Here is a 26,606-nt window from a genome sequence, read left to right as displayed (position 1 = left end):
CACAGGCTCCAGAGGACGTGTGCTCTGTATTTTGCAGCACACAGGCTCTCTAATTGAGGCCTGCAATCTCAGTAGTTATGGTGTGTGGGTTCAGTTGCCCCACAGTATGTGAGATCTTAGTTCCCTGACCAGAGATTGAACCTGCATTCTCTGCATCGGAAGGCAAATTCTTTACCACTGGGCCATAAGGGAAGTCCTAAAAAGCAATTTTAATATGCACAAAACTTTGCAATTTTGTATTTGCACTTGCATCATTCTTCAGTGGCTTAGGGGTAGACTTGGAGACATTAATCCATGTTCATACTGTGGAATGCTGGTCCCTGATTCCAAAGGGAGCAGAGCCAATATTATTCACAGGTTACGTACATGTTTTATTTTACCTGTCTCTGAATTATAGAAAGGACCAACACATGTCATTCATTTGTTTGCCTAGCTCAGAACTCACTCAGGGCAGAAAAGTGTCAGCCATTTCAAAATATGTGAAGGTGGATAAATAATCCACAGATGGTTAAGGCAAAAAATTATAGTTGGAAGATGCAATGACCCATGTAAGGTCAAAGAGGAAAGGGCAGAGAGTAAGGTGTTTTACAATTAGAGCTTTCAGAACACCTGTGTTATAAAGAAATTTAGAAAGCTAGAATAAGACTTTATATCCAGAATAAGACCTTAAAAACACTTAAATTTTCATCTTGAGTTTATCCATAAGCTCATTGACTAAATATTGAAGAAGGCTCCCATCACAAAGCCAACCAGCAAAGATTGAGAGAAATTTTGGGCTTTGGGTGAGTTTTAAGAAATTCTGGTTTTTAAGAAAATCTCAGTTGAAACACAAATGAACACAACCTAAAAACAGAGACTTCATTAACCACACACAACAAGGAATCATTCTCTAAAAAAATCACTGGGAAAAATAGGATACTGCAGACTTCAACAATTGGAAGAACAGCAAGCTCTGGTGGAGGCTGAGAATTTGATTTTCAGATTATATTACCTGAATGTCTAATTTTTAACACAAAATTACAAAGCAGACAAAGAAACAGGAATGTGTGAACCATTCAAAGGAACAAAATAGACAGTGTCCTAGAGGTAACCAGCTTTTAACTTACAGAGACTTTGAAATAACTGTCCTAAATATATTCAAGTAGCTAAAGAAAAACATGAAGAAAAAAACCTAAAGAAATTGAGAAAAATAATGTATAAAAATGAGAGTACCAATAAAAATAGAAATTATAAAACCAAAATCAAGAATAATCTAGGTGTGAAAATACAATAACTATGTGAAAATAAAAACAACATTAGAAGGGTTCAGTAGTGGATTTAGTGGGCAGAAGAGAGGATCAATAAACTTGAAAATAGGCCAAGTGAAATTGTTCAGTCTGAGGAGCACAGAAGAGAAATGAAGAAAAGGTCACAGAGCCTAAAGGATATATAGGCATCAGTTTGTTAAGCAAACTATAATTTCCTTCATTGGAGTCATAGAAGAGAGAGAAAGAAGAATAGAAAGAATATTTAAAAAAATAATGGCCAAGGGCTTCCTTGGTGGCGCAGTGGTTGAGAGTCCGCCTGCCGATGCAGGGGACACTTCGTGCCCGGGTCCGGGAAGATCTCACATGCCGCAGAGCAGCTGGGCCCGTGAGCCATGGCCACTGAGCCTGCGCTTCCAGAGCCTGTGCTCCCCGATGGGAGAGGCCACAAGAGTGAGAGGCCCGCGTACCGCAAAAAAAAAAAAATGGCCAAAACACTTACAAATTTTATGAAAGGCAGGAATATATACATCCAAGCTTTTCAAGTCAGGTAAATAAAAGGGATCAAACTGAAGAGATCAAATTATAATAAAATTATGGAAAGACAAAAAGAGAATCTTAAAAGAAGAAGAGATAAGTGACTCACCAAGAATAAGGGATTTTCAATAAGATTAACTGCTGATTTCTCATCAGAAACAAAGTAGGCCAGAAGGTAGCACGATGACATTAGAAGTACTGAAAGAAAATATGGCAATGAAGGACTTTATATAACAAAAGTTTTGTCCTCCAAAATCTAGGGAGAAATTAAGACATTGTCATAAAAAAATTGGAGGGAGTTTGTTACAACTAGATATATCACTTAAAAATGTCAAAGGTAGTTCTTCAGTTGAAATTATGGAACTATATACTCAGTAAATTGAAAACTCTTGAAAAAATAACATCTCCCAAAATAACTGCACGTGTAAAAATAAAAGCCAATATTACTGTACTTTTAGTTTGTAATTCCACTTTTCACTTCCTACAACATTTTTAAATTAAGAAAAACCCCAACAAATCATGTTATTGAATAAACAATAAATAAATATAGAATTTGTGACAAGAACAACATAAAGGGGAGGGACAGAGTTATATAGAAACAGATTTTTGTACGCTATTAAAGATAAGTTGGGGTCAATTTAAACTATACTGTTATAAATGTTAAGTGTAATCCCCATGTTAACCATACTTCCATCAAATCTAAAAAAACACCAAAGGGAATCAAAAGGAAATCAAAACATGTTACTGCAAATAATCAACCAAACTCCCAAAAAGGCAGTAAGGGAGGAAATGAGGTGTCAAGAACGGTATAAGACATACCAACAAAATAGCAAAATGGCAAAAGTAAGTTCTTCTGTATCAGTAACATCTTAAATATAAATGGATTAATATCTTCAATCAAAAGACACTGAGTGGCAGAATAAATATAAAATATGATTCATATGCTGCCTACAGGAGGTGTATTTCTGTCTAAAAGATACAATAAGTTGAAAGTAAATGAATGAAATAAATATTATGTGAGTATGTCAACAAAAAGAAAGCTGGAACACTATAATATTAGAAAGCATAAACTTCATGTTAAAAACTGTTACAAGAGACAAAGAAAAACATTTTATACTAATAAAATAATAAATTTATCCAAATGTATAATAATTATAAAAAAGTGCCCCAAGCAACAGAACCCCCAAATATATCAAGCAAATATGTCCACGAAAGTAGATATCAATATCAGAAGTCAAGAAATCAAAATTCATGGAATGTGGTAAAAGCTGTGTTTAGAGGGAAATTTATAGGATTGAGTGCATGCATTAGAAAAGAAGATCTAAAATCAATCATCTAAGTTTCCACGTTAGGAAAATAGAAAAAAAGAGCAAATTAAATTCAAAGTAAACAATGACAAGAAAGGAATAATAAAAACTGGAACAGAAATAAAAACTTGGAAAGATCAATAAAATTGACAAATCTCTAGGTTGACTAGCTAAGAAAAAAGAGAAGACCAATTTACTAATATCAGAAATGAAAGAGAACATTGCTTCAGATTCTGTAGTCATTAAAACCATTATAATTATAAATGAATATTATGAAAAACTCTATGCCCTCAAATTTGGTAACGTAGGTGAAATGGACTAATTCTTTGGAAGACACAATCCATTAAACCTCACATAAGAACAAATCAGCAATCTGAATAGGCTTATATCTATTAAAGAAATTGAATTAATAATTAATAACTTTTCCAAACAGAAAACACCAGACCCAAATGGGTTTTCTGTACCCAAGTGGGTACAATCTCTTTCAGTGGATAGAAGCAGATGAATTACTTCCTAACTCATTATGTAAGGCAAATATTGTCCCTATTTTAAAACCAGACAAGACATTACCAAAAAAATAAACTGTGTACCAATATATTTTATAAATAAATACACAAAAATCCTCAACAGAATATTAGCAAATAAAATTTAACAATATAAATGTGTATATATATATATATATATATATATATATATATATATATATATATATATATGACACAACAACCAGGTGTGTTTTAACCCAGGTATGCAAGGCTGGTTCAATATTTGAAAATAAATTAATGTAATCCATTACACTGACAAGTTAAAAAGTCACATGGTCATGTCAAAAGATGCAGAAAGGCACTTTAAAAAATCCAATACACATTTCTAAAAAACAACTTTTAGTATACTAGGAAGAGAATGAAACTTTCTCAACTTAATGAAGATTATCTACAACAACCCTATAACTAATATCATACTTAGTGGTGAGAGACTAGAAGTTTTCTCAGTAAGATCAGGAACAGGACAAGTATATCCCTCTCATCACTCTATTTATTATTTTTTTAATTTTATCTTTATTTAGTTTTGGCTGCATTGGGCCTTTGTTGCTGCATGTGGGCTTTCTCTGGTGGCAGCAAAGGGGGGCTACTCTTCATTGCAGTGCACAGGCTTCTCATTGCAGTGGCTTCTTGTTGCAGAGCTCGGGCTCTAGGCACCTGGGCTTCAGTAGTTGTGGCTCGCAGGCTTAGTTGCTCTGCGGCATGTGGGATCTTCCCTAACCAGGGCTCGAACCTGTGTCCCCTGCATTGGCAGGCAGATTCTTCACCACTGCGCCACCAAGGAAGTCCCCTCATCATCCTTTTTCAACATCACACTGGAAGTCTTTGCTGATGCAACAAGACAAGAAAAGTAAATAAATAGAAGGAACACAGATTGCAATATTAAAAAAATTGTTTACAGGTTACATGACTATGCTGAAATTCTTAAAAACTTACCAAAAATTTCTGGAATTAATAAGGAATTATAGCAAGATTGCAGGATACAAGGTTAATATACAAAGGTAAATAGTTTTCCTAAATACCAACACTGAACAAGTAAAATTTGGAAAATTAAAAACACAATACTTGTACAATTTTTTATTAGAGTCCACATATACGTGATATCAAATGTACTTACTTAAGAAACAGAGTCACTGATATAGAAAAAAAAACAATCTTATGATTGCCAAGCAGAAAATGGGGGGAGAGATAAATTGGGTATTGGGATACCCTACTATATATAAAATAGATAACTTATAAGGACCTACTGTATTGCACAGGGAACTCTACTCATTACTCTGTAATTACCTATATGGAAAAGAATCTTAAAAAGTGTGGATATATGTATATGTATAACTGATTCACTTTACTGTACACCTGAAACTAACACAACATTGTAAATCAACTATAACCCCCTCAAGAAAAACCCCACAATACTATTTATATTAGCACTAAACTTAAACTAGTTAAATTTACTAGGAATAAATCTAACAGAATATTACAAAATCTATGTAAGAGTATTTACAAAATTCTGATAAAAAAATCAAAGGGCTAATAGTCACTGATTTTTGACAAAGGAGCAAATGTAATACAATGGAAAGGAAGACTCAATATTGTCAAGGTGTCAGTCTATTTCATCTGTAAGTCCAATGGAACCTCAGTCAAAATTCCAGCAAGTTATATTGTGAATATAAACAAACTGATAAAGTTGATAAAGTTTATATTGAGAGGTAAAAGACACAGAATAGCCAACATAACACTGAAGGATAAAAATAGAGTTGGAGGACTGACACTATCTGAATCAAGACTTAATATAAGCTACAGTAATCAGGACAGTGGGTCATTAATAAAAGAACAGACAAATAGATCAAACAGAACAGAGAGCTCAGATATAGGCTCACATAAATATAGTCAACTATCTTTGAGAGCAGGCAAAATACAATCAAGAAAATATAGTTTAAAGACTATTAGGAAAAAACTAAGTGACCATGCTAGTATGGGTGTTAGCTTTCTTAATATTAAACATGTGTTATTCAGTTACATTTCTTAAAAATTTTTGATGAAAAAGTTTATTTTTGGCACACGACTTCTTGAACATCTCAAGAAGTTAATAAAATATAAAAGGCTTTATGATAGGTATTTAGGATATTAACTAGATGAGCAAGAAATTATGTATATGGAAATCAACAGACTCCTACTCATGTGTAATATTTTCTGTGAAAAGCATCCAGGATTTGATCTCAGAGAGACAGCAGTGAATGCTGGCATGAAGTGAGATCTTAGTTCCCTGTCCAGGAATTGAACCCAGGTGGCCTGGATGAAAACCAGGAACGCTAGCCATTAGTCCACCAGGGGCTAGAAACAAAATTCCCCTGGCCGTGCCCCCATTGAAAAATGAATTTCTCAAGGAGGCAAAAAAGGTAAAAAAAGGTACAAAGATTTTTATTAAAGACAAGCACAAGTGGGAGAACACAGAGAAAAGCAGTTGATCATTTGACTGACACAGGCAGAAATATACACCTGGAGAGAAAGTGCATGGGCATCCCCTCTGATAAGGAGTGGCAGTAAAGAGGTGATTTAAATCACTTATTGTGTAGGATAGTTCTTTTGGGTCTTTGTTTACCTTTAGCCAATTTTCTTGTTTCTTTTTTCAAACCTGACTGACCCTAGGAGTCTCCCCAATATGCACAGCTTTTTACTAATATGGAACCCACAACAGAGTCCTGAGGATGTATGTCCACACTTATTATGGGGTGGTGCCCCCTCCTTTCAAAGGCTCCAAGGGGCCTTTCTGGGCATGTGTAGTGTCTCCCTTGCCCCAAGGATGGGAAATATATAACTTCTTGATCTATTACTCAAACAGGGTTTAGCCCCTCTGTCCCTGCCGTAACTGTTATCTTAAAGTGACCACAGGAAAAAAAGTCCAGCTATTTTTCCTGTCCCTGTTGTTATTTCCATCTCACAGTGCAAACAGTAGGCTGATTGTAAATATCTAGCCTAGAGCCCACCTGCCTCCTTCCTGAGGAAATGCAAACAGGAGGCTGGTTGTAAATGTCTAGCTTGGAGCCCATCTATCTCCTGCCTCAGATTCATTCTATGAAATACATCCAAATAAATTTTCCCACCACCAAGGACTGAGTTACATTAAATAGTATTCTAGATTCCACCAAAAGCTTTGTACCTGGAGTACTATTCAGAATAAAGATGCAGCAATATATTAACTTAAACTATAACTTCCAGAGAATGTGGTAAAACAAAAAATCATTTCTCTCTCAAGTATCTTAATTTAAATGACCCAATTCTCAGCAGGTGAAAATTCAAAGTTAAAGCTGTAAACAAAACACAGCTTTTGAAACACTAATGTTTCACAGATTGACTTAAATGTCATTTTCAAGATTCCTCAGTTCCTTTAGGACCACTGAGGGCCTGGGAAAGATTTCCAAAGCTAGAGTTCCCACTCAGAGGTGTGGGGTCATGGCTATAATTAGTAGAAAACTTCATCCACTTTTTGGAATGTCCTTTCTATGTATCTGCCCTGGGAACCCATTAATGGTGATGACCAAAGATTAAGGAATTGAAATCCTTGCTAATCACACTGACTTTACCTTAAAGACTGCGTGAGTTTCCTGAGGCTACTGTAACAAATTACCACAGACTTAGTGGCCTAAAACAGCACACATTTCTTCTCTTCCGATTCTGGAGGTCCAAAGCCTGACTTGGCCCTCACTGGGCTAAAATCAAGGTGTCAGCAAAGATGGTTTCCTCTGGAGGTCTAGAGGAGGCTCCATCTCCTTGCCTTCTTGAGTTTCTAGAGGCCACTGGCATTCCTTGGCTCATGGCCCCTTCTTCGTTCTTCAAAATATCACATCTTCCAATCTCTCTCTGCCTCCCTTTTATAAGAAGCCTTTGATTACAATGAGCCCATGAGGTTAATCCAGGATAATCTTCCCACCTCAAGATCCTTAATTCAACCAATCTGCAAAAGCCCTTTTGTCATGTGAAGTGACATATTCACAGGGTTCAGGGATTAAGACATGGACGTCTTTGGAGGCCATTATTCTACCACAGAAACACAACAAAAAAGAGACCTCCTTGAAATATTAACATCACCATCGTCACTGCCTCTAAATACCTACAGTAGTCTGGGCATGGGCAGTCACCCATCATTTCATGTTGTTCGTAAGCAACACTGGAGTTGAGCGCTGGTTTACCCATTTCACACATGCTAACACTGAAGCCCAGGGAGGCTTAATGACTTGTCGTCAAGAGTCCCACAGCCGTGAGTCCTGTCACCTCTTACTGCAAAGGCTGTGATTTCAAATGCTATCAGAGAATTCTGGTTGGCCTCTCACGGTCACTACAACCATTTCCTTCTGGGGTTGTGGGAACACCTCGTTCTCATCATCCCACCTTCTCCTGTTCAGTCTGATGCAGCCCCCAGGTCTCGTTGCCAACCCAGTGCCCAACAAAGACCTAGACGGGTAAGGGTGACACAGCATCTAGCCCACCTGTCTGCCTCACTGTGGAGGGGACTCAGTCCTTTGACATTTGTTTAGTACCCTCTATGCACTAGTCATTGTACCAGGACGTGGCAGTTCACCAATTTTACCTTAAATCATTCTGTATATCCCTAATGCCATATTCACACGTTATGTAGTGTATATCATGGCACCACATAATGCCAGTTCACACTTAAATTTTAGTGATATAACTTGTCCTGTACTGAATGATTTAAAACAAGTGGTTATGCTTGATTCTAATTACAAGTGTTTCTAAAGCGCATGTAAAGACAAGATAGAGATACTCAAAATATTGTCACTGTCTTTTCCTGCCCAAATCAATATTCTTTGACTTTTACTTGATTCATTAATTTTAAATAATTATAGGTAAAGATCCTCCCTGATTTCTAAGAGCAAAACTGAGGCACAGAATGGATATTTGGCCCAGAAAGAGGAAGAAAGCTAACCCAAGGGAATCCCAGTCTAAAGCAGCCACATGTAGAGACAGTAGGCCAGCCCTGAGAAGTGTGCCAGTTTGATAAACCATGTCTGCAAAGGATGGCTTGCCTAAGACTGTGACAGACCACTTGAATTTGCCTGACTGATTTATTTGGATTATAACTAGGAATCCTCAAAATACCTCAGAAAAGCCCATCTCATCCATGTTCTGACACTGAGCACATAAGAGTGCTGGGGCCAGAGAGTGTTTTTTAAAGATGGTAGAGACTTGAGCATATCTCTGTGTTATAGGGGTACGGGCAGAAGAAAGGAAGCAATTAAAGATAGAAAAGAAACAAGAGCCACAAGTTAGGAACGAGCAATCCACCATGAAAGTGGATAAACAAAAAGTGGTGCATCCATACAACAAAATACAACTCAGTAAGCAAAAGGCATGACCCACTGCTACACACAATGACGTGGATGTTTCTCAGAATCATTATCCTGAGTGAAAAAGGCCAGACACTCAAGAGGAGGAGGCTGCCTGATGCCATTTACATGATATTCTAGAAAAAGCAAACTAACATAGAATGACAGAAAGTAGATCTGTACCTTGTTTGTGGCAGTGGTTTCATGGTGCCAAAGCTCAACAAATTGTACACTTTAAATGGATGCCATTTGTTGTATATAAGTTATACTTCAATAAAGCTGATTTACAGAGACAGGGAGGCTCCTTGGAGTCTCATCAAATGGAAGGGGAACCCCTCTTCCACGGAGAAGGAAGGGAAAGAGGCCAAGGCATAGATAGTTCCAGGTCCATTCGTAGATAGGGAGAGAGAGGGTGGGTTGCCACCATTTATTTGTCTGAAAGCTTTTGCAAAATCTCCCTGCATTCCTCTCCCCAGCAAATAGCCTCCTTTAAATATGCGCATTCATGTCAATCACCATGAGGTCAATTCACCTGAAGAGGGAGACTCTACGGCCACATCTTAACCTGCCCCATGTGCTATCCAGGTAGAAGATTTGCGAGGTCTAACCTTAGACCTCTAAATTCAGCCCACTTTCAGTTTGGCATTCCCATTCCATGGAGCCCCTGGGAACCTCAGCACGAACTGGCTAATGTGTTCCTAGTGGCATTTTCTTTGATTTCTTCCTGTGTTGCTTTAATCACTGGCAGCTCCAGAAGCCAGAGAAGGTGGGTGTAAAGGCTTAATTAGAAAGCTTGGGGCTGGGAGGGGAGCCTGAAAGATAGGGATCTGTAAGAGCCTCCCTGGTTATCAACTCTTTCATTGAACCACTTACTGGAGTCTATCTGACAGCATTTTGCAATATTGAAGACAGAGCCATAGCAACCAGACTACAAAGAGAAGCACAGGCTTCTGGAAAAGGGCTCCAAGTCTCTGAAGAGATATTAGCATTTTGAGGCTTCCATTTCTTTCTTGTGTTTGTTTCCTTTCGGTAGCTACTGGAGATAGACTGTTTTCTCTACACACCACTAGGCAAGTGCCAAACTAGAATTTTTTAGCCAATACAAACCTTTAATTGAATTTTTCTCAGTCCTTTTCTTACTGCTATCTAATATCTGGTATGTTTTTATATTAAAAATATTCTTTTGTTCTTTTAAGAAAAATGGAATTCATTAAGCAGATGAAACAAAAAAATCATTTCCTCATTGTGCTGATAAAGTGAAAGTCCTTCTCTAGGGATGAATTTTTCTTCTATATAAAATATAAATATATTTGATACTAATATCTTTATACATATGTATGTATAAAGACATTTATTGGAAGGAATTTATGGAGGTTGAAAAGGCTCTTGATCTGCAATCAGCAAGCTGGAGACCTAGGAGAGCCAATGAATACAGTAAGTCCCCTGCATATGAACAAGTTCAGTTCCAAGGGCACGTTAATAAGTCCAATTGTTCATAAGTTCAACAAAGTTAGACTAGGTACCCAACTGACACAACTGGCTATATAGTACTGTACTGTAATAAGTTTATAGTTTATAATAATTTTCACACAAATAATACATAACAAACAAAAAATGAAAACATTTTTAATCTTCATTTTAATTTATTCATTGTTGTTTATTATGTTATTCTTTTTTTAGCTTTACTTGTTATAACTGACAAAGTTGTAAAATATGTAAAGTGTACATCATGATTCTTTGATATACATATACATTGTAAAAGAATTTCCCACATCCAATTAATTGACACACCCATCCTCACAATCCTGACATATTTGTCCCCCTTTTTCTTTTTCATGATGTTTAAGTTCTACTCTCTAACAAAATTTCAAAAAAACAGTATACAGTACAGGATTATCACCTTTAGTCACCACAGTATACTTTAGATCCGCATATACTATTCATCTTACAGCTGAAGTTTATAACTTTTACCAACCTCTCCCTATTTCTTCAACTACCAAGACCTTGGCAATCGCTTTTCTTACCTCTGTTTCCTTGAGTTTGATTTTTTTATTTTTTAGATTCCTCATATAACTGATATCATACAGTATTTGAATTCTCTGTCTGATTTATTTCACCTAGCACAATACCATCTAAGTCCATCTACATTCTTGCAAGTGAAGTCAAAAATACAAGTATAACTTTATAGTTGGTTCTCTGCATGTGTGGTTTTGCAACCTCAGATTCAACAAACCATGGATTGTGTAGTACTGTATTATATATTTATTGAAAAAAGAAAAAAAATTACACCTCTCATCAGTGGACTGGTGCAGATCCAAACCATGTTGTTCAAGGTTCAGTTGTATATATACTACATCTTTATCCATTTTTTAAAGAAATAGACACAGGTTGCTTTCATATCTTAGCTATTGTAACTGGTATTGCAATGAATATGGGAGTGCAGATAACTCTTCAATATTTTGTTTTCATTACTTTTGATATATACCCAGGAGTGGGATTGTTGGATCATGTGGTAATTCTATTTTTAATTTTTTGAGGAAACTTCATAGTGTTTTTCATTGTGGCTGCACCACTTTATACTCCCACCAAGAGTGTACAAGGATTACCTTTTCTCCAGATCCTCGTTAATACCTGTTACCTCTTGACTTTTTGATGATAGCTGTTTTAACAGGCGTAAGCTAAGTATCTCATTGTTTCTTGATTTTCATTTTTCTGATGATTAGTAATGATGAGCAACATTTCATGTAACTGTTGGGCATCTGTATGTCTTCTTTGGAGAAATGTAGTTTCTGTGCCCATTTTTTAATGATATTGATTGTTTTATTGCTATTGAATTGTATTAGTTATTTACATATTTTAGGTATTAATCTTTTATCAGATGTATGATTTGTAAATATGATTTTCTCTCATTTAGGAGGTTACTTTTTAATTTTATTGATCATTTCCTTTGCCATACAGAAGCTTTTTACTTTGATGTGCCCCCATTTGTTTAGTTTTGCTTTTGTTGCCTTTGCTTTTAGTTTCAAACCCAAAAAATTATTATCAAGTTCAATGACAAAAATAACTACCTTTGCTTTCTTCTAGGAGTTTCAGGTTTTACATTTAAGTTTTTAATCTATATTGAGTTAATTTTTTGTGTATGGTGTAAGAAAGGAATTCAGATTTATTTTTCATGTTTTCCAACACTGTATATTGAAGAGATTACCCTTTCCCCATTTATATAATTAGCACCTTGTCAAATATTAGTTGACTGTATGTATGTGGATTTATTTCTGAGTTTTAATTCTGTTTTGTTGATTTGTGTGTCTGTTTTTATGCCAATACCATACTGTTTCTGATTATTATAGATTTGTAATATAGTTTGCAATGAAAAATGTGGTCTCTGTCTTCTTCTTCTAGGACTGTTATAAAGCATATATTGTCCAATTTGTGGTATGCCATAAGCCCTTAAGCTATCTACACTCTTTTTCATTTTTTAATATTTTTACATTGTAATTGAGACCTAATTTACATATAACATTATCACAGATTTTAACTTTTGACCACCTTGACCCATTTCCATCTACATACATAACTTCCCTCCCCTCCCCTGGCAATTACGAATCAAGTCTCTGTATTTATGAGTTTGTTTTTGTAAGGTTCCATATTTTTTATATCATCCAATATTTGTATTCTCTTACTTCTTTTTCCACATCTCATTCTGTCTGTCCCTCTTGTTGAATGACCTTTGCTGCCCTATTTGACTTTATTGATCTCTTTCTTACACTTGATCTAGTCTGCTGTTGAAATCTCTATTTAAGTTTTTAGATCAATTATTTTATTATGTTTGGTATTTTAAAATATTTTCTCTTTCTTTAAATTCTCACTTATATGTGGTAATTTTCAAATTAATATTCGTCTGTTAGAATTAACTTCTCTCTTAGCATTATCCTCTACCTAGCATCTGCAGTCATATGTTAATTCAATGTTTCCTTTTCTGAAGAAGTACTATACCATTTTCCAAAGTGTGTGCATCATTTCCATTTCCCATCAACAATGTATGATGATTCCAATATCTCCACATCCTTACCAACACTTAGTTTCCTTTTTTTCCAAATATACTTATTGCCATTTGTATATCTTCTTTGGAGAAATATCTATTTAAATCCATTTCTCATTTTAAAATTTATTTGTTTTCTATTTGTTGTTGAGTAGAAGGTACAAAAAGGCCCTGATAAATTAGTTAAAATCTATGAGTGCTTAGCATATTTCAAGTACTGTATTAACTTAAATGGGTTATCCTATAAAGTCCTAAGTATACTATGGTCATCCCACTTTATAGATGATGAAATTGAGACTACAAAAGCCTAAATGACTTGCCAAAGGTCAGCAAAATTGGGATTGGTAGGTCAATTTGACTCCAGAGTCAGTGTCATGCCAGTTTGCCTTCCAAGTCACCTCCAAATATCTTCACAACAATTAGGTATTCACAGAGTCCAGAGACAAAGTAAACCACAGTGGTCAAAGATTTTTTTTCAAACTAGGTAGTCATTCATGTATATAATTTGGAGTAAAATAAATATATGTAAACAATACATTGTGATTTCGTCCAGGCCTCCAGATACCCACCTAGCCACCCAATGCATGCCCATTTAGTTACCTCAGTTGAAAGGATTTCCTGGTGGTAATTTATGATATTATGAAGCTCTATAATTTGCTTAGGTTATATATTTTTCTGTATATGACCTAAGCTTATTTTTTTTAATGTATAATCTAAGCAAATTGCTAAACTGTGAGGTAAACAGAGCCACAATTTTTCACGTGCAAAATGTCACTAGGTGACATTGAGGTATTTGAGGGATGAAATGTTAAAAATCCTAGGAGACTCCTTCAAACTGAGTATGCTTGTAAATACTTGCTAATAACCAGGTTGTTTTTCTTCTAAGTATTGAGTATTCTCCCAACAAGGCTTTTAACCCTGAAACAGTGTGTCTATGTGTGAGGAATATAATTTAGAGAGTGTTAGGACTACTAGTTTTACTACAAATGCCTGAGATCGAGTCTTAATCTTCTTTTCATGTGTATAAGATTCAATTTCCTCATCTGAAACTTGAGTTGTCTTAGTCATGTTTAGGCTTAAGTAGTCTGTGAATTGAGGATAAGTCAACAGAAGTCAATGTATGACAGCAGCTCCAAACAATGTGACCAAATGAATGCCATATGTCTTATTCTTATTTATATTCCCCAAGCCAGGCATTTAGCAGGTACAAATGTCTGATGTGATAAATTAAGTAATAAGTTTGTACATATTTAATTCAAAAATATTTCTATAATTTAAAGAAATATCTGACTAAGTGTTTAGAAGCAGTTTTTATATGTCAAGGACCAAATTTATATTTGAAAATCAACATATGCTTTATTTTGTTTTTTTGACTACTGGAAGATAGTTATTGCCTGGTCTGAATGCAGGTTGGAAAAGAATTTCCAGACACAAGGCAGAATGTAAAGAAGATAGAATTTATTAGAGGGAAGGGTTGCTGCCAGAACAGCGGACCGACTTCCTAGTCATCTGGGAGAGTCTAGCCTGAACATGTGCTATTATTGATCAGTTTTTATAGCCAGAAAACAAAGGAATGCTCCTAGGTGAAAATTTCAGTTACTGATTGGTCGAGGCACATATACCTTCCTTGTGTAGGGTGGGAGTGGGGCAGGTCAGATGTCTTTCCTTATTTGGGACAGGTCCCATTGCCCAGGTGGGTGTCGCCCAGGTGGGCTCAGGAATTTCATAACCATGGCAACATGGTGGGGAGGGAGATTAAGAGTCCAGTAGGGATGTAACGCTGAAACTTTTTCAGGCAGGGTCGTGCTTTGTTCTTGAAATATCATTGTCTTTGGAACACCACAATTATTAAATCTTCTGTTTATTTGTTTATAGAGGCCACTTTTGTTTGATGAGAAAAGCCAGAGACTAGAGTTAAGAACCCTGGGCTTTCATAAAGAAGATGGCATTAAGTAACTAATCAAACACTTGCAGGAATAGTCCTTTTATTGCTTTAAGAACATTGCATAACTTAGTATTGTATTCAGTGACAAGAAACCAAAACCCATTAAGAGTGGCTTTAAGTTAAAGGCCTTTATTCTCTACCATAACAGGAGATAGGGAGTTATCCATGTTCATTCAAAAGTTCCACCCTGTATGGCTAGACCTACTTTTCTGCAGTTCTCTTGGCTTTTCTCTCACTTTCAGGGTTACATTTATGGGTTCTACATTCAAAGCAGAAGGAATATGGGAAGAAAATAGGTTAAAGGCCACATTAACTGTCTCATTCTCCTTTTCTGAGGGGAATAAAAGCATTTCAGAGCTTACCAGTGTCCCAACAAGACTTCTACTTAGGTCTTACTCCCATATCAAGTCAAATATCTACTCCTAACTGTAAGAGGGGATTGATATGCAAATAACAGTATTTGTCATATACATACCTAATAACCAACAGCTGTGTGGCTTTTTATGGGATTTGAGTTAATATATATAAAGCATGCATCTTGGCTGGCATCCATGCTTTTAATAATAACTACTCTTATTATAAAAAGTTCTTATAACATGCAATTTTTGTTCATCTTTAAACAATTCTGTAGTATAGATAAGTTAAATTGTCTCATCCCCACTATACAGGTGAGAAAACAGACTCAGAACTGGTATAGCCTGTGTCAAAAACTGCAGTTCTGTGCCTGCCTGCTCAGTCAGCACTGCATGCTGAATCTTTGCTAAGGTCACAGGACTTCAAATTCTGAAAACTTAATTGGGTCAACTCAAGCTGGGGAAGGCAGATAGTATGTCTGTGGTTTCCTCTGCTTGAGGTGGCCTGTGGGGGCTTTTGGTTTTGTTCACCGCAACGTTTAAAGTATTTGCGGCTAACAAAATGTTGACTGGGGAGCTGTGGTCAGCTGTGGCAGTCACATCTCTCAAAACTTCAAATTACTATAGAACATTGACACATGGTCCCTGGCAGATTGCTGCCTACAATCTAGTAAACTGCTGGGCCAAGAAGGGACCATCTCTGCCTTGGGTGCATTGTCAAAGCTTGCCAATAGAAAGACAGACCCTTCTATATATTGAAATATCAAGGTTTTTCTTTGGTTGCTGAAGATTTTCAGGCATAGAACTTTGGGGAGAATTATAAGGGACTTTCACAGACCAAGATCCATAAAACTCTCTTCCACTGAACTTTACCCAGAATGCTTTATGTGTGGCATTCTGAAAAATGTTATGCCTTCCGTATATGTGGCATTTTGAAAAAATAAGTTATAAATAATTGGAAATAAACAAAAGGATGACTGTATGTCCTTTCAAAGTCATTCTAAAGCACTGTTTACCAAACTATTTTAAGGGTATTTAATTATCTGTGGAAGTGCATCTTTGTTTGATTTACTATTTACCATGGATTAAAACCTGGACTGTAGGATGTAGGATGCTGGATATTAATTTGTAGATGAAATTACCAATGATGTTTGTCCATTAAATTGCAAATGATTTTACTTCCTTAGAAAAGATAAACTTAACAAAAATAAAATTATAAAGCATGCAAAGAAACAGGAAAGTATGATATATAAAAAGGGTGGAAAAAGCAGGCTACAAAAACTGCATGGGAGAGAGACCACATGTCATATTTATCAGAAAAGGAACTTAAGTTTCTAGTATTAACTTGTTCAGAAATCATTATTAAAGAAGTAAAGAAAGGTATAATGGCAATATCATATCCAATAGAGAATATCAGTTAATATATACAAATTATTTTAAAAGATTAAGTAAAAATTGTGGAGTTGGAAACAACTATGACTGAAATCTAAAACTCACTAGATGGGCTGAACAGAAAATTTGAAGTGGCAGATGAAAGAATAAATCACCTTGAATATATAGATCTATAGAGATTGTACAACATTAAGAACAGAGAGAAAATGTTGAAGAAAAATGAAGGGAGATTCAGGGAAATGAATATCACAAGAAAGAGACACAGAAATGAGAAATATGGATGAAAATTTTTCATTTTATTCATAAACAATAACCTAAACATCCAGGAAGGTAAATGAACTATAAGGAAGATAAAGAGATCCACAAACAGGCCTATCATAGTCAAAGACAAAGAGAAAAATTTGAAAGGAGCAAGAGAAAAATGGCTTCTTGTTTGCATGACAAGTCAATAAGATGAACATTTGCTTCTCAGCATAAACAGTGGAGGCCAGAAGTCAGTGGGATAATATATTCAAAATGCTTGACAACAACAACAAAAAACTGTCAAATAAGAATTCTATATGCAGTTGAACTATTGCTTTAAAAAAATAATTTAAAATAAAGCCTTCACAGATTTTTGTAAACCTGTACGAATTTATTCTTGATAAAATGTCTTCACGGTGAAAGCAAGTTATAATTCAAATCCATGTAGAAAAACAACAGTAAATGGACTTATGTAATTTTAAAAGATTGTAGAGATGCACGGTTTTTTTCTCCTTTATTCTTTTCACTGTTTTAAAAGATACTGGACAAAATAATATTCTTTCGTAATTTTCTTTTCAGAATTCTAATGGCCAGTATATAGAATTATTACTGATTTTTATTATTTATTTTTTATCTTGCAAACTTTCTGAGTCATTTATTTTGTGGAACCTTTAGGGTTTTCTTTATATAAGATCATGCCTTCTGCAAACAGAAATAGCTATACTTCTTTCTTTCCAATTTGAGTGCCTAATATTTTTATTTCTTGCCTACTTTCTCTGGCTAGAACTATGTTAGAAGTGGTGAAAGTAGTTGCCCTTGTCTTTTCTATGATCTTAGGGGAAAAGTCTCTAGTTTTTCACTATTGAGTTTGATGTTAGCTGTGGGTTTTTTATATTTAGTCTTTATCATGTTGAGAAATAATTCTTAAAGGACTAAGACTCATTCACCACAGAGTCTATCACAGAGGCAGTAGATTTAAAGATGCCCACACTTCCTGTGAAAGAGGTCTATTTGCTTACCTTAAAACACTGGCCCGAGAGGCAGACTTCTACTTTAACATACATTTAGGGGTATAATGCCTCGCTCCAGGTCACAGGTGTCTTCCAGAAAGGAGGTTATTCCCTTCAATGGTGCCCTTTTTTGTGGCTGCCCCTACAGGGGATCTATGTCACCTATAGATCACCTGGATCTGGTGACCAGAGAGGCTTGTGTTCATGAATCCAACAGGACTATAGTAAATGGAGAAAGAGTTCTTAACTGGCTACCAACTGCAGGGCACAAGAAAAGCACAGACTGAGGGCCCAGTCTATCTGTGAAAGAGGCCTATTAATTTATCTTCATAGCTGTGGCCTGAGCGACAGGCTTCTAAGTAAACACACACTGTAACAGACATTTCAAAATTGGGTGCTACCTTGAGATCTCCCTCAGCTGTGCTCCAGAGTATCAGTATCTCCTGGAAGAAAGCTTTTATATACATCCAGTGCTCCTGTTTTTACAGCTGATACCCAAGGAATGGCCCTTGATTCTAGAAGCCAGAATGGCTTGCATTCCTGGGTCCCTCAAGACTATAACAATCAGAGAGACAGTTTTTGGTAGACCCCCACCACTCCCAGGGCACTGAACAGAAAACAGATTGAAACACACACCTAATCTTTCTGAAAAAGAAGCCAATTTCCTTATCCCAGAATTTCAGCCTGAGGGTCAGGATAATGGCTTGACACACATCTAGAGGGCTACTGAAGTGCTCTCAGGGTATGGAGGCCAATGGATGTTTTCCTTTTACGCTTTTCTGCTTCACTCAGGATACAGCATCTTACAGGAAGGAGCTTAGATCTCATCTGACCTCTTATTTTTTTAGCTGCCACCCAGAGGACATCTCTGAGTCACCTCACTCTGGTGGCCAGCAGGGCTTATGCCTGAACGTCCCAATGGTCTGTAACAAACAGAGAAATGGTTCTCAAACAGCTACAATACCCAGGCCGTGGCACAACAGAGAGAGAGAGAGCAGACTGAGGCACTTTGTCTTTCTGTAAGAGGCCTATTTGCTTTTCCTGGAGGGCTCATGTGAAGGAAAGGCTTCTGGTTTTGCTCATCTAGGGACTTAACTTAGGGACTCTCTAAAGACAGAGGCCAGTGGATGTCACCCTTGCACTCTTCCTCTGCCTCACACTATCCAAAAAATACAGAACACAGGTTTTTTTTTCAGTGCACAAGAAACATTCTTCGGGACAGACAATAATACAAGGCAACAAAACAAGCCTTAAATTTAAGAAGATTAAATCTTATCAAGCATTCTTTCTGACCACATTTGAATGAATATTTTCTACTTAAAAACAAATTAAGTAGAACAAGGCTCAAAAATTCAAAAATATGTGGAGATTAAACAACACACTACTGAAAAACTAATCAGTACATAAGAAATCAAAAGAGATAAAAAATATGTTGACACAAATAAAAGAGGATATACAACATACCTTGTGGAATATAGATAAAGCAGTTCTAAGATGGATATTTATAGAGATAGATACCTACTTCAAAAAATGAAAAGATCTCCAATAAACAACCTAACTTTACACATCAAAAAATTAGAAAAATGGAAATCACCTAATACCAAAAATAGTAGAAGAAAGGAGACAACAAAGATCAAAGCAGAAATAAATATATCAGAGACTGGAACTTCCCTGGTGTTCCAGTGGTAAAGAACCCACCTTCCAATGCAGGGGATGTGGGTTCAATTCCTGGTCAGGGAACTAAGATCCCACATGCTGTGGGGCAACTAAGCCCAAGTGCCACAACTACTGAGCTCACGCACCTCAAATAGAGCCTGCATGCCACAAACTACAGAGCCCATGTGCTCTGCAGCCTGCACATCATGACTAGAGAAGAGAAAACCCTCACACCACAACTAGAGAGAAGTCCCTGCACCACGAGAAAGAGCCTGCATGCCTCAGAGAAGATCCTGTGTGCTGCAACCAAGACCTGACACAGCCAAAAATAAGTTAGATACTAACAAATAAATAGAAGATATCAATGAAACTAACAGCTGATTCTTTGAAAAGATAAATAATGTTGACTCACCAAGAAAAAAAGAAGAGAGCTCAAAATATAAAATCAGAAATTAAGGAGAACAAATTACAACTGAAATCACAGAAAACAAAGAATCATAAGCAACTACTATGAAGAATATATGCTAACAAATAGGCTACAAGACATGAATAAATTCCTAGAAACATGCAACCTTCCAAGACTGAATCATAAAAAGGTGCCAATATGAACAGACCAATTACAAACAAGAAGACTGACTCATTAACAAAAACCTTCCCCCAAATAAAAGTCTAGGACAGATGACTTCATTGATGAATTCTAACAAACATTCAAAGAAAAATTAATACCAATCTTTCTCAAACTCTTCCAAAAAATAGAGAAGTGAACACATTCAAACTCACTTTTTGAGACAAGCATTACCCTGACCAAATGCAGACAAGAACACCACAGAATGGAAAAGTACAGGCCAATATCCCTGATGAACATAAATGCAAAAATTCTCAACACTATATTAACAAAGTAAATTTAACAACGTATTAAAAAGATTATTCATCATGATCAAGTGGAATCATGGACACAAGAATAGTTCAATCTGAAAATCAGTTGATGTGATTTTACCACATTAACCAAAGGAAAATGATCATCCCAATAGTATAGAAAAATCTTTAGAATAAATTCAACATCCATTTATGCTAAAAACTCTCAACAAATTCAGTATAGATAGAATGTACGTCAACATACTGAAGGCCATATATGAAATGTCCACTGCTAACATCATACTCAACAGTGAAAAACTGAAAGCTAAGATCAGGGAAAAAATATGCCCACCTTTGCCACTTTTACTAAACATAGTACTGGATGTTCTAACCACAGCAATCAGACAAGAAAGAGAAATATAAAGCAACTAAACTGGAATAGAAGAAATAAAGCGGTGATTTTTTTTTTTTTTTTTGGACAGAATTTTTACATAGAAAACCCAAAACATTCCAGCAGAAACTGTCAAAACTAATAAAAGAAATCAGTAAAGTTGCAGGATAAAAAATCAATATACCAATAAATGTTGCATTTCTACACACTAACAGCAAACAATCAGAAAAAGGTATTAAGAAAACAATTCAAACCAAGAACTGGTTTTTTTGAAATGATAAACAAAATCTACAAATCTCTGGGGAGGCTCACCAAGAAGAAAAATAAAACACCCAAATAACAAAATAAGAAATGAGAGAGGAGAAATAACAACTGAAACCTCAGAAATACAAATAATCATAAAAGAGTACTATGAACAATTATATGCCATAGATTGGACAACTTAGAAAACATGGACAAGTTTCTAGAAACATATAACTCACCAAACTAAATCAAGAAGAAATAGGTAATATGAAAATATCGATCATTAGAAATAAAATAGAATCTGAAAACAAAAAACAAACAAGAAAAAACAAAAAAACTCCCTGAAAAACTCCAGAATCGATGGCTTCACTAGGGAATTATACCAAATAAACAAACAATAACTTATACCAATTCTTCTCAAGCTCTTCCAAAAGACTGAAAAGGAGGGAACACTCCCAAAGTTATTCTGTGAAGCCACCATCACCCTGATACAAAAACCATACAAAGACACTATCAAAGAAGAAAATTACAGGTCAATATCTTTGATGAATATAGATGCAAAAATCCTCAACAAAATATTAGTAAAGGAAATCCAACAACACATGAAAATGATTGTACATCATGATCAAGTTGGATTTATCTCCAGGATCACAAGAATGGTTCAACATACACAAATCAAGTAATGCTATAAAATACATCAACAAAAGGAAAGACAAAAAAACCACATGATCTCCTCAACAGATGCAGAAAAAACATTTGATAAAATACAACATCCATTCATGATAAAAACTCTCACCAAAATGAGTGTAGAGGGAACATACCTCAGCATAATAAAAGCCATTTATGACAAACCCACAGCCTAAATAATACTCAATGATGAAAAGCTGAAAGCCCTCCTGCTAAAATCTGTAATGAGACAAGTGTGCCCACTCTCACCACTTCTATTCAAAATAGTATTGGAAGTCCTAGCCACAGCAATCAGACAAGAAAAGGATATAAAAAGTCCAAATTAGAAGGGAAGAGGTAAAACTGTCATTATATTATATGTCATTATATGATACTATATAGAGGAAAACCTAAAGACTGCACATAACATGACTAGAACTGATAAACAAATTCAGCAATGAAGCACAATACAAGAATAACATACAGATATCTTTTGCATTTCTACACACTAACAAGGAAATACCTGAAAGAGATTAAAAAAAAATCTCTTTTAAAATTGCCTCAAAACAAAACAAAACAAACAACAACAACAACAAAACCCCTAGGAATAAGCCTGACCAAGGAAGTTAAAGACTATACACTGAGACTACAAAACATTGATAAAACTGAAGATGATTCAAAGAAATGGAAAGATATCCCATGCTCTTGGATTGCAAGAATTAATATTAATATAATAGCCATAATACCCAAAGCAATCTCTTGATTTAACACAATCCCTGTCAATTACCAATGACATTTTTCACAGAAGTAGAACAAATAATCATAAAATTTATATGGAACCACAAAAGACCCAGAATTGTCAAAAATCCTGAAGAAAAACAACAAACGTGGAAGCATGACCCTCCCAGACTTCAGACAATATTATAAAGCTACCATAATCAAAACTGCATAGTGTTGGCACAAAAACAGAATAGAGAGCCCAGAAATAAACCCACATACCTATGGCTAATTAATCTTTGACAAAGGAGTGAGAATACAAAATGGAGAAAATACAGTCTCTTCACTAAGTAGTGTTGTGAAAACTGGACAGCCACATGTAAAGGAATGAAATTAGAACATCCTCTAATACTCTATACAAAAATAAACTTAAAAGGGCTTAAAGACTTGAATATAAGACATGACACCAACATAAACTTAAAATGGCTTAAAGACTTGGATATGACATGACACCAACATTCTTTCACATAAATTGAAGCAATGTTTTCTGCAGTTAGTCTCCCAAGCCAACATAAATAAAAGCAAAAATAAACAATGAGACCTAATCAGAGTTATAAGCTTTTGCACAGCAAAGGAAATGATAAACAAAACGAAAAGAAAACCTATAAAATGGGAGAAAATATTTGCAAATGATGTGAATGACAAGGGCTTAATTTCTGAAATATATAAACAGCTCATACACCTCAATATCAAAAAAACCCAAATAACCCAGTCAAAAAATGGGCAGAAGAACTAAATAGACATTTCTCCAATTAAGATATACAGATGGCCTACAGGTACATGAAAAGATGCTCAACATTGCTAATTACTAGATAAATGCAGATTAAATCCACAGTGAGGTATATTACCTCACACCAATCAGAATGACCATCATCAAAAAGTCTACAAATAAAAATGGTTAGGATGTAGAGAAAGGGGAATCCTTAAACACTGTTGATGGGGTTAAAATTGGTGGATGGAAGTTCTTCAAAAAAACTAAAAATAGAGTTATCATATGATCCAGCAATTTCACCTCTGTGTATACATCCAAAGAAAATGAAAACACGAATTCAAAAAGATACCTGCACCTCAGTGTTCATAGCAGCATTATTTACAGTAGCTAAGACATGGAAGCAAGCTAAGTGTCCATCAACAAATGAATGGATAAAGAAGATGTGGTATATATATACAATGGAATACTACTCAGCATAAAGAATGTAATGGTGCCATTTGCAACAACGTTAATGGACCTGGAGAGTATTATGTTTAGTAAAATAAGTTAGACAGAGAAAGACAAATACTGTATGGTATTACTTATATATGGAATCTAAATAAATAAAACAAACTGGTGAATATTACAACAAAAACAAAAAGACTCACAGATATAGGGAATGAACTAGAGGGTACCAGAGGGGAGAGGGAAGGAGGAATGGGCAAGTTAGGGGTAGGGGATTAAGAGATCCAAACCACTGTATAAAATAAATAATCAACAAGGATAAATTGTATAGTACAGGGAAGTACAGCCATTATTTTTTAATATCTTTAAATGGAGAATGATCTATAAAAATACTGAATCACTATGTTGTATACCTGAAATTAAGAAATATTGTAAATCAACTATACTTCAACAACAAAAATAAATATAGCACAAAAAGAGAAAGTTTAGCATCATATTTTAAATAAAGATGGTGTTACAATAAAAAAAATTCTCTACAAAAAGTGTCCTGTACCCAGGTGGATATACTACCAAACATTTAGTAAAATTTACCAAACATTTTAGGAATTATCACCAACAATTCTCAAATTCCTTCAAAAATGAACAAAGAGATCATACTTCCAAACTCATTCTTTCAGGCCAGCATTACCCTGACACCAAAGACACAAGAAGAGAATAAAACAACAGACCCATATCCCTGATGAATATTGTTGCAAAATCCTCAACAACATCTCAGTAAGCCAAATTAATCAGAATATTAAAAAGTTTATACACAATGACCAGGTGAACTAATTCCTCAATGAAAGGCCTAATATATGAAAACCAATCAATGTAAAAGTCACATTGGCAGGATAAAGGGGAAAAACCTCAAAAACTCATATCAATTAATGCAAAAAAAAAGCATTTGGGAAAATCCACATCCTTTCATGATAAAAAAAAAAAAACACTCTACAAACTAGAAATAGAAGGAATCTCTCTCAGAATAATAAGTACCATATGGAAAATCCTCAGATAGTCCAATAATCAATGGTGAAAGATTGAAAGATTTCCCCCTAAGATCTGAGAAAAAAAAGGATGCCAGCTTTTGATATTTGTGTTTAACTATTTCTATAGTATTGGAAGTTCTACCAGAATATTTAGTCAAAAGATAAAAAAATGAAATACATTCAAATTGGAAAGGAAAATGTAAGAGTTTTTGTTTGCAGATGGTAAAATCTTCAAATCCTTTGGGTGGAACACACCAAAGATTGAAAAACAAAATGTTGACACTAATAAAAAGAAAATTGAGCACAGTTGCAGGACAAAAAAAATGAATATGCAAAAATCAATTACATTTCTATACAATTGCAATGAAAGATCCAAAAAGGAATTAAGAAAGCAATTTCGTTTGTTAAAACATCAAAAAGAATAAAATACTTTGGAATAAACTCACTAAAAGACTAAAGTCTTGGGTTTTGAACAGTTCAAATTATTGCTGAAAGAGACTAAAGAAGACATAAATAAATGAAAGGATGTCTCTGTTTATGGACTGACAGACAAAAAAAATCACTTAAAGTGAATCAAAGACCTAAACAAAAGTAAAAGTATAAAATTTTCAGGAAAAGCATAGGCAAAAAGTTAAGAAATTACATTTGGCAGATTTCATAAATATAATGACAAAAGCAGAGGCAACAAAAGAAAAAGCAGATAAATTGTATTGCAACAAAATTAAATCTTTGTACATAAAATGACAATCAAGAGAGTGAAAAGACATTACAGAATGGAAGAAAATATTGGTAAATCCTATATCTAATAAGTGATTAATAGCTAGACTATACAAAGAACTCTTACAACTCAACAACAGAAAAACAAACAATGCTGTTGGGCAAAGGACTTGAATAGACATTTCTCCAGAGAAAATGTACAAATGGCCAATAAGAAATAAAAAGATGTTCAGCATCATTAAACCAAGGGAAATTCAAATATGAACCACAGTGAGATACCACTTCACAACATTAGCATGGGTATTATGAGAGAGAGAGATTAAGACAAACAGAGACAGACAGAGAGACAAAAAGAGACAGGGGTAGAAAGAGAGACAGAAGGGAAACACCAGAAAATAAGAAATTTTGGCAAGGTTGTAGAGAAATTAGAACATTTTGCACTGTCAGTCAGTACAGCTGCTATGAGAAGCAATATGGTAGTTTGTGAAAAAATTTAGCATAGAATTAACATTGCCCCAGCCATTCCACTCCTATGTAGTATACACCTAAAAGCAATTAAAACAGGGTATAGAACAAATATTTGTACAGCAGTGTTCATAGCAACATTATCCACAATAGCCAAGGTTGGAAACATCTAAAAGTTGATTGACAGATAAACAAAATAGATGTAATAGATGGAATATTATTCAGCCTAAAAAAGGAATGAAATTCTGACATATGCTATAACATGAATCAAACTTGAGAATATTGTGCTAAGTGAAATATGCCAGCAGTAAAAGGACGAATATATGATTCTGCTCACGTGAGATACTTAAAGCGGTCAAATTTAAGAACAAAAGTAGAAAAGTTGCTACCAGTGGCTAGGGAGAGGAACTAATGAGGACTTATTGTTTAACTGGTACACAGTTTGGGGATGATGAAATATTCTGGAAATGAATAGTGATGATGTGCCCAGCAATGTGAATGGAGTTAAATCTATTAAACTCTATATATAAAGTTATTAAAATGGTAAGTTTTATGTTATATAATTTTAGTACAATAAAATAAAATTTTTAAAATACACATGGTTTGAAAGAATTACTAGCAATTCCAGTAACTGTTATATACCCAAAAGAAGTGAAGCAGGAATTTTAACAAACACTTCCATACCAATGTTGCTAGTA

The 26,606-nt window shown here is 35.1% G+C and overlaps 1 protein-coding gene across 1 annotated transcript in view; it reads left to right on the top strand.

The window, feature by feature from the left end:
• The window catches only part of LOC309817710 (carbonic anhydrase 5B, mitochondrial-like), a gene marked incomplete at its 3' end in the record, with an annotated part of 193,620 nt that overhangs the window by 117,512 nt on the left and 49,502 nt on the right, over nucleotides 1–26,606 (top strand). The gene's annotated exons all lie outside the window — the stretch shown is intronic.

The sequence above is a fragment of the Grampus griseus genome (assembly GCF_964374135.1).
Source record: "Grampus griseus genome assembly, chromosome: Y".
Classification (NCBI taxonomy): domain Eukaryota; kingdom Metazoa; phylum Chordata; class Mammalia; order Artiodactyla; family Delphinidae; genus Grampus; species Grampus griseus.
The sequence above is the reverse complement of the archived record's forward strand: the minus strand, read 5'-3'. Positions and strand labels throughout refer to the sequence as shown.